The sequence below is a fragment of the Tamandua tetradactyla genome, chromosome 1, assembly GCF_023851605.1.
Source record: "Tamandua tetradactyla isolate mTamTet1 chromosome 1, mTamTet1.pri, whole genome shotgun sequence".
Taxonomy (NCBI): domain Eukaryota; kingdom Metazoa; phylum Chordata; class Mammalia; order Pilosa; family Myrmecophagidae; genus Tamandua; species Tamandua tetradactyla.
The window spans coordinates 42,891,041-42,900,018 of NC_135327.1; the positions used below are offsets into that span (position 1 = coordinate 42,891,041).

The 8,978-nt window shown below is 50.5% G+C and overlaps 1 long non-coding RNA gene across 2 annotated transcripts; it reads left to right on the forward strand.

The window, feature by feature from the left end:
* Positions 1-3,711: 3,711 nt before the first annotated feature.
* Positions 3,712-7,832, forward strand: LOC143684192 (uncharacterized). Of its 2 annotated transcripts, none has more exons than XR_013175901.1 (3): positions 3,712-3,927; positions 5,330-7,095; positions 7,340-7,832. It is a non-coding gene; the product is annotated as an uncharacterized LOC143684192 (long non-coding RNA). The 2 variants fall into 2 exon arrangements; XR_013175903.1 differs by having other exon boundaries at positions 5,330-5,588; positions 6,065-7,832.
* The last annotated feature ends 1,146 nt before the right edge of the window (positions 7,833-8,978 follow it).

The following is an 8,978-nucleotide window of genomic DNA, read 5'->3' on the forward strand; positions in this document are numbered from 1 at the left end:
CCCGTGTGTGGAGGGGAGAAGGCTTGGGAAGGGCGGGAGAAGAAAAACTGAGGGTAGAGTTTTATATATATGTATTTTTTTTTTATTGAAAAATCTTCACACACATGCAGTCCACCCTTAGTATACAATCAGTGGCTCACAATATCATCACATAGTTGTATATTCATCACCATGATCATTTTTAGAACATCTGTATCACTCCAAAAAAAAGAAATTGAAAAAAAAGAAAAAACCCACACATCCCATACTTACCTCTTACCCCTCCCTGTCATTGACCTCTAATATTTCAATCTACCCAATTTTGTATCCGTTATCCCCCCATTATCTGTTTATTTTTTATTCTTAATTTTTTACACATCTGTCTGTACCCTGGATAAAAGTAGCATCAGAGGGTTTTAAAAGAGCATCAGAAAGTTTTAAGAGAAGCCATTCAGAGCCAGGGATGTTGCTGCCCCTGAGAAGCCAGCACCCTCATGTCCTGCCTCCCACCTTGGCCATCCTGACCCTGGGGCTTGGCGATGGGTGCAGTGGGGAGCCCCAGACCCTGAACCTGGATGCAGCTTTCTGGCCCATAACCCCATCTCACCACCGCCCTACCCCTCGCACCCGGGAGAGCCTGGAAAACATCCAGCCTTCAGGGAGCAGAAGAGTGAGGCCTGGGAGTCGGGCAGGTCCTGCAATGTGGCAGCCCCAGCGAAGGGCTGGGGCGGCCGACAGAGAGGGAGAGGGGCCCCGTGGGTAGCTGGAGCTGCAGGCGGCTCTGGGTACTGGCCACTCGCTGGTTTCTGGGTCAGAGTTCGGGGTGGTCCCTTGGCCCAGGTCCCACTACTAGGAGAGTTCATCTATATCTGGAAAAATATGAGTCAGTAAAGTTCTGGAGCAAAAATAGTGTAGTCCCTTTGGTGCTTGGCAGCTTCTCACTTCCTCCTCCTCCAGGAACTTCTGTCTGTGGACGTGGTCCCCAGGAAGGGCTCTGGGTAGAGGAAAGCTTGGGGTCAAGGGCTGGAGGGGCGGGATTAGGGGAGAAGCTCAGCCACCTGCAGGCTCTGGGTGTCCTTGGGGAAAAAGTACCTTGAAGCAGAATTCTTATCTGGGTTTCAGCAACAACAATGTGAACAAAGGTAACTTGCTTTCTTGTAGATGTGCTCGGAGAAGGTAGGATGAACTGGCAGCCTCCAGTGGGAAGAGCAGGTCTGCGGGGCTGTGGCCTCCCATGGCTGGCCTTGGCTTCAGGTACTGGGAAGGGCATGGACAGGCAGCGAGCCCCGCCTACTAGTTTTGGTAGGTGTCTTTAATTGAGTTCCTCAAAAGCAGGTCTGAGCAAGGGCTTGGGTGCAAGAGGTTTATTTGGGTGGTGATTGCAAGACTCAGTAGTGCCGAGTTGGGGGAGAGAAACAGGGAAGGGAGGATGCTGAGTCAAGCAGCTGGGCGCTGTAGGTTCTGGAGGCCCCTCCAACCCAGAATCCCGGAGAACATGCTTCCACAGTGGCCCTCAAGTGCACTGGCTACCTCCCAGGGCTGGGCCTGTATAAGGACTGGGCTGCCTCACAAGTTTCCAGAAAAAGCCTGAGGCAGGAAAGCAGAGCAAGGCTCCAGCATGGTGGAGAAGGGCTGCTGGGCCATGCGGTGACTGAAATTGGGAGGCCCAAGCATTGGCCACCGGTTCTGACTCAGGGAACCCCAGCAGGGACGCTTGCTCACCGTGTAACTTCGGGCAACTTTTTCAACTCTGGAAACCTCAGTTTCCCCATCTGTAAAATGGAGCTGATGGCACTGCCTCTCTTGTGGGGTTGAACACGGTAGAGCCCCGACATCCTGCTCATCCATCAGCAGCTGCTGAGTCACTGTCGCTGTGTCCTGGAACACGATGGGCAGGAAGGAGTGGTCAAAACTGCTTTATTCCGGACCCCCGGGCCCATTACCCGGCCCCAGGAGAGACTGTGGGCTCTTCTCATCTGCTCACTCTTAGGTAATAAATGTCCCCTGGCCCTTGTGCAGAGGAAGTCTGGCCTCATTTTGTATTAGAAAGGTCCAGTCCTGTGAAGCACCCGTTCACCAGGCCACCATCCCACTCCTGCCCTGGTGGGTGGGAGAAAGTGAGCAGGACGGCTTTTTTCTTCGATTTCTCTGACTCAGTCTCACACCCTCTCTTTCGGTTTCCATTGGCTCTCCTGGGAGGCTGAGGGGGCGAGGCAAGGCTAGGACAGGGCCACCTTGTCTGCGAGGTGGCTCCCAAGCCTGCCCTCTCTCACCTTGTCTGGTCCCCCAAATCTGTGTCAGGGTTTTGCATCATTTTGCCTTTGGAGGTGTGTTTAATAACCCCTTGGGTCAGATCCCAAATTTTGGGATCCTTCTCCAAATCCTTGGGTCCCAAAGATCTCCTTCCCCCAATTTCTCTTGCTAACTTTAGGGTTAGCCTTCCCTGTTTAGTCTCTAGTCACTTGGAGTCCGTCTTTGTGTGTGGATGGGGTGGGGGGGTCCAATTTAATTTTTCTCCATGGGATGAGCCAGTTCCCCCCCCCCCACTCCCCTCCCTAGACAGCCATGCTTTCCCCACTGATGGTGCAACACTCGCTATTTCTCAACAGAGGTCCTGTGCTGTTAGTCTCGCCTCCACCAGCTAGATTGTCAATTCCTAAGGACAGAGATGTCCTCAGCTTCCTCCCTTCCTCCTTCTACTTCCTGCACCTCCGTGCCCAGCCTGGCACCACTCAGTGTAGCAGCTTATCTCCTGGTGGCTTAGAGCGTCGTTTCTTATAACAAGTCCTTGCCTGGCACATGGGATTGTGTGTCCACCGAGCCTTGTGAAGACACACGGGGGATAGGGAGGTGGTGAGGTCAGATGAGACCACCTGCCTGCCCGGCATCCCTGAGAGTAGGGGGTGGCCTTCACCATCTTAGGGGCCTGCTGGGGCCCACAGTTCCAATCTCAGTCCTTCCGGCCACAGCCAAGGGTAAGGACCTGCACCCTGATGACTCCTGCCTCAGTGTTAATTGATGCCACAGCCATGGATAGCTACTTGCACCCTGATGACTCCTACCTCAGCATTAATTGATGCCCTGGGAGGCGGCCCTCACCCAGTGAGGGACAGGAGTCCAGGTGCAGAACCCCCCGGCATCTTTTGTAGGGACATTGAATGCAGCTCCATGAAGGGTCCCAAGAGGCCTTGGTTCCCAGATGCCCACAGCAGTAACCAGCCCCTGGCCAGCACCTTTTCCTCGTCTCCCTTTCCCTGCGTCTCACCCCCACTGCCGGGGACCACACCCCAAATGAACTGCCCGCCCCCAAGGCCTTGTCACCTGCTTTGGGGCGAACCCAAACCAAGTCACCATGAGGGTAGAGAGTTTTCAGTAAAAGGGGGTGAGGGGTGGTTTCAAATGGGACAGAGAGGAGTGGTGAGAGAAATCCTGAAGAGCGGCCATTGGACGTAGCACCGAAGAGGCCATCAGCTTCCTTGGCATGATTTTGATGGGCTGGAAAGGCAGTGTTGTGGGGGGGGAGGGCGGTGAGGGGAGACAGGAGGTGTTGTTTTGAGAAGTTTAGAGGAGAAGGGGTCCTCCCTTCTTCCTCACATCCCATCTCCAGCTCCCCTCGAATACCTCTAGTCTCCTTTGGGGGGTGGTGCTGCTTTGTGATTTTTTTTCTGGAATTCGCCATGCTGAGTGTTCTAGCACCGGAGGCGGCTGAGTCTCTACCCCCCTCTCTGTGCTGTGGAACCACAGCGCATGTACCCAGCCCTGTGTTTGGAAATATCGTTGGCTGCTCTCCCAGGCTGCCCCAGACGCCCAGGAACAGTGAGGTAAGCGAGGCAGATGGCGGAAGAAAGAGGCTCAGACCAAATGCAACCATTTGTCTGGCCATCCAGGAAGCCTGCAGCAGCCTCGGGTCTGGGACAGCGTGGCCCGACGCAGCCTCCCCGCGATGAGGTGAGGCCCCGCGTCCAGGGGAGGGGAGGGACAGGAGGGTCTCAGTCCCGCCGTGTCTACTGGGGAAGGCCCGAAGCCGGCAGCACCTGTGGGCCCGTGTGGGGCCAGGCGGCCGCGCTGTCGCGGTGGGTGTCGTCTGCCCATTTCAAGAGCAGCCCCCGGAGAACTTCTGCTCCGAGCCCAGGGCACACATGGTGGGCCTAGGATCCAGTTTACTCTTCTCCCAGCACCCAAATAAGACCCTGAGGCAGGACAGACCCTGGGCTTGGAGGAAGAGTGGGAGAGGAGAGGCCTCACACCCGGAGGACCTGGGGAACCAGCCCTGACTGCACGTGAGCCAGACTTGGGAGAAGGCACCCTGTGTGTGTGTGTGTGTGTGTGTGTGTGTGTGTGTGTGTGTATTAACGACACGTCATCCTGGAGTTCGGAAAATAAAATTTTCTGTTTTTAAGTGTGCAAAGGGATAAGAAGCACAGATCCAATTCAGACTTCAATAGGAAATTTTAAAGGAAAGGAAAAACCTGCCCTGATGCTGACGTCCCAGGACTCTGGGGTTATGGATAAGCTCCCCTGGGCCCCTTGCAGACTTCAGGGCTCGTCTGCAAGAACCGGGTCTTGTTCACTGTCATATCAGCTCCTGGAATCTGTTCCTTTTTTGTCAGCCATTCCCTGAGCACCTACTGGGTGCTAGGCCCTGTTGGGGCACGCAGATCCCTAAGAAGCACAGGGGTCCGCTGTCTCTAGAGTTTCCTTCGGGGGGCTGTGATCCACACAGACTCATCTCGGCACAAGCCAGGGCCAGGAGAGATGGCAGGGCTGGGCCGCAGGGAGCAGGCGTCAGCTTTGCAGGGCCCTGAGGCAGGTTACCAGGTGTTCCCACTGTCTGTCACCCCCAGAATCCCGTGGTGTAAACACTGCATTATATCATTAATCATATCCTTAATACCATCCCTTGCTGTTCTGGAAGATATAATCTGCTTCGCTTGGCCTCTCTGAGTCTCAGAGGTGACCTAATCTGCAGACAGCCCTCACAGGGTCTATATTCCCTTTCTCACCCTCAAGACTCAGGAGCTGTTACCTTTTGCTTCACTTTTAAGAGTTTATAAAGACCTTGAATTAAAGTTATGGCCAAGCTTTTTTCTTCTTTTGAAGTCAGGTGTATTTTGCATACAGGAAAATTCACCCTTTCCAGTTTTCAGTTCTGTGAGTTTTTTGTTTTTTTTTTTTCCTGGGTCCCGCCCTGGCCCCCTCCGGCCCACGGTGGTGGTGGGGCAATAGTTCTGTGCGTTTTGACAAATACGTACAGTTGTGTATCCTCCTCTACAACACAATCAAAGTTCCCTCGTGACCCTTTTGGAGACTCTGACAACTACTGATTTGCCCCATGGTTTTGCCTTTCTAGAATGTCCTATAAATGCAGTCATGCAGTATGTAAGCTTTGGGTGTGGCTTCTTTCATCTAGTAATATGCATTTGAGATTCACCTATGCTGATGTGCAGATCAGTAGTTTGTGTCTTTATATTGGTGAGCAGCCTTTCATTGCAGGATTATAGCACAGTTTGTTCAGCCATCCCAAACTTGTTTTTCAGATTTGGAATTCTTTAAATGAAATCCAATGTGGAACTGCAAAATATAAAACAAATGAGAACTGAGATTTCCTGGTGAGTTGGAGAGTGCTAGGGGTGGGGTAGGGAAGCAAAGCCCGTGTCATAGCAGCCAGAAGCCCCCAGAAGGGGTCTGGGGCTCCTTGGAACACATTTTGAAAACCTCTGCCCCAGCTACTTATGAATGAATGAACACATCTCTGTCCTCTCTCATGTTCTCAAATGTCTGGGGGTTTTATTTCCCTGGAAGTTGTTATCCATCTTTCCAAGTAATGGAGCTCATTGAATGACGGAGTCGGGGGGAAGGGGAAGACCTGGGCTTGGAGGTCAGATCTGCTTGACGTAAGCTTGACCTTGGGCAGGGTCTAGCTCCCTTGGGTCTCTGTTGCCCCATTTGAAAAATGGAGGTTGAGTTAAAATTGATCCAAGAGTGGGGGTCACCCAGGCATGGAATGGGGGGAAGTTGAGGAGGCCATCTCTAGACCTCGAGGGGCCTACCTTACCCTGTGCTCTTCCCTCTGACCCCTCACAAGGACGTCTCCCTCTCAGAGCCACCATCTTGCCTAGTCGTGCGAGGCAGAATGGAAGACAGATGCGAGTGGCAAGCGAATGAGGTCATGGGGCTTTTGTTTATTCTGCCTTCCTTCTCTGACTGCTTGGAAACAGAACTTCTGGCCAGGGCAACTGGAGGCCACCTGAGTTATCAACTAGTAGGAATCATGATTGTTTCTTTGTGCCGACACCCTCCCACTCTAGTAAGAAGTGCCCGTGGAACTTCCCCCAGCACCTGACCTCAGGGAGACCTCAAACTGCTGGGTTCCTGTTCTTTGCCTTGGCCAGGGAAGTGTGGTTAGTATAAAACCTTGGTGTCTAGTAAGGAGTGATGGTGTTCTTACTGGAATGAATAATTAATGGTGACACTGTACAACTTAGTATCTAGGAATATCATTTTCGCCATTGTCCAGGGACTATCAGATTCACATCCTGTTCTGAGAGAGAGGCCTTTAACTCGATCTCAGACTTTTCTTCTTGGGATACCTTCCAAAAATACTCCCTCATACATGCACGACATATTTGGAGCTCAGACTACCTTAAACAAATGGTCTTTTCCTATTTATCACCCCACTGCTGATGATAACATGATGTCATTATACTTCCAGGCCATTCAGGTAAGAAAAACGATCTTCCCCTTTCCCTGCCTCCAACCCCTACTCAGACTCTCCGCCAGACTCAAGACCTACAGGCTCCATTCAGTGGGATATAGTCTTGTACCCTGGGCTCCCAGAATCAGTGGGGCCAGTGCTGCCCAGGAAGGGGACTGCCCTTCCCTGCGGACATCCCATCTCCTCCATCAGGGCAGAAACTCAGCTTGGCGTGGCCCCCAGGATCACTGCAGCAGGAGAAGAGGCATTCCACAGTTGCTGGGCCATTGGCCTGTGCAAAACAACCCCAGATAATCTTTTGGTGGAGTCTGTTCCAGAAAGGGTCTTGCAGTCAAGATTCATGAAGAGGAAGAAGAAGACATTTCCAATTTGAGCAGCAGAAGAAGCAAGCCCAACAAGCTGTAAGAACCTGTCTGTCTTAGCATCCCAGCTGCTCACACAAACACCATGCAATGGGTTGGCTTATATAATAGGAATGTATTGGCTCATGGTTTTGAGGATATGAGAAGTTCAAAATTAAGTCTTCAGCAAAGCAATGTTTTCTCCCTAAAAACTGGCGTTCTGAGGATGGCTGCCAGCACTCCTTGGTCCTTGGCTTTTCTATCACATGGTACTGCACATGGAGATGTCTCCTTTCTCTTCCAGGTTCCATTGATTTTTTGCCTTCTTTCCATGGCATTCTCTCTGTCTGAATTTCATTCTGCTGATAAAGGACTCTCAAGAAATCCAGATTAAAGCCCAACCTGATTCAGTTGGGCCACACCTTGACTGAAGAAACATCGTCAAGAGATCCTATTTACAATGGGTCCGCACGCACCCACCAGACTGGGGACCAAGACCCAGAACATGTCCAAACTGGAGTACACAGTTCAATCCACCACAGCACCTGAAAAGCTGTCTCATTTTCCACTTCATGAGCTATTTGTGTTTTCACTTTGCACTGGCTGTTCCTTCTGCCTGGAATGTACTTCCCCCACATACCAGGATGGCTCGCTCCCCACCTCCTCTCATACCTTTGCTGCAATCTCACTTCTCATGAGACTTATCCTAACCCCGTATCTAATATTGCAAACCAAGCCCCATCCCTGCACAACCAACTCCCCTACCTGGTCCTACTTATTTTTTTCAAAGCATTTAACTCTAACATACTAAATAATCAGATTATTTATTTAATAAGCATGATAATGATCAATTAATAATTAATGAACATAAATAACTTATGTTTATTATTTAATATCTGCCTATGCAAGATAATATCTATCTTGCATTTCCTGGAATGCAAGCTCCATGAGGACAGGGATTTTTGCTTTGTTCCTTAATCTACCTCAAGTGCCTAGAACAGTGCCTAGGAAAGAAGTAGGTGCTCAATAAATAATGCTGAATAAACAGATGAATATCTCTGATCAGTATGAGAAGAGAATTGAGATCTGAAGACTGGTGTCTGTATTCTGAGTTCTGGGTCTGTTATTTAGTAGCTTTGTCGACCTGGCACACACCATTTGGCCTCTTTGAGCTTTGGCTTCCTTTTCTGAAAAATGGAACCAGTGAGTTCCAGTAGCCATATTAAAATAAGGAAAAAGAAGCAGGTGAGAATAATACTATCTTTTCTTTAACCCAACACATCCAAAACATTATCATTTCAATATGTAAACAATGTGAAACATTATTAACACGATCTTTCGTCTTTTATCATTCTAAGGCATCGAAATTCAGTGCATGTTCTTCATTTACAGCACATTTCATTGGAACAGGTACATTTCGAGTGCCCAGTGGTTATGTGTGGCTTGTGGCTACCCAGGGGGTCAGCACGGATCTATATGGAGTTAGCACAGCCATGCAAACAGGTACAAGCCTAAGGCCAGCTAACTATAGCCCAAAGAGTTGATTCAAAATAGGGGCCTCATATCTAAAGCTATAGGCTCTCCTGAACATCTCTTGACAGCAGTTTCTCTGTCCATCCCTACCCCATACTCAGGCATTTATTTTTGGATCCAGGACACTGCAGATATCCTGTCAATTAGATGCAACCTATGGTTCATTTTGAAAGAACATACCTGAAAGCCTGATTGAGGGGTCAGCAAACGTATGACAACCAGGATCATTGAGCCAATGGGTGGAGGTTTCCTGAGGCCTAATTTAGGGTCTGGGCCCAAATCCAGTGGGCCCAGGAGTGTAAGGAAGGCATCCTGTGCTCGTAAAAGGCTCAATGCTTTTGCAGACCCCTGGCTTCCCTGTCTGGAACCCATCCCCTCCAAGCATGCTGCTCACATCTCCTCCTGTCAGC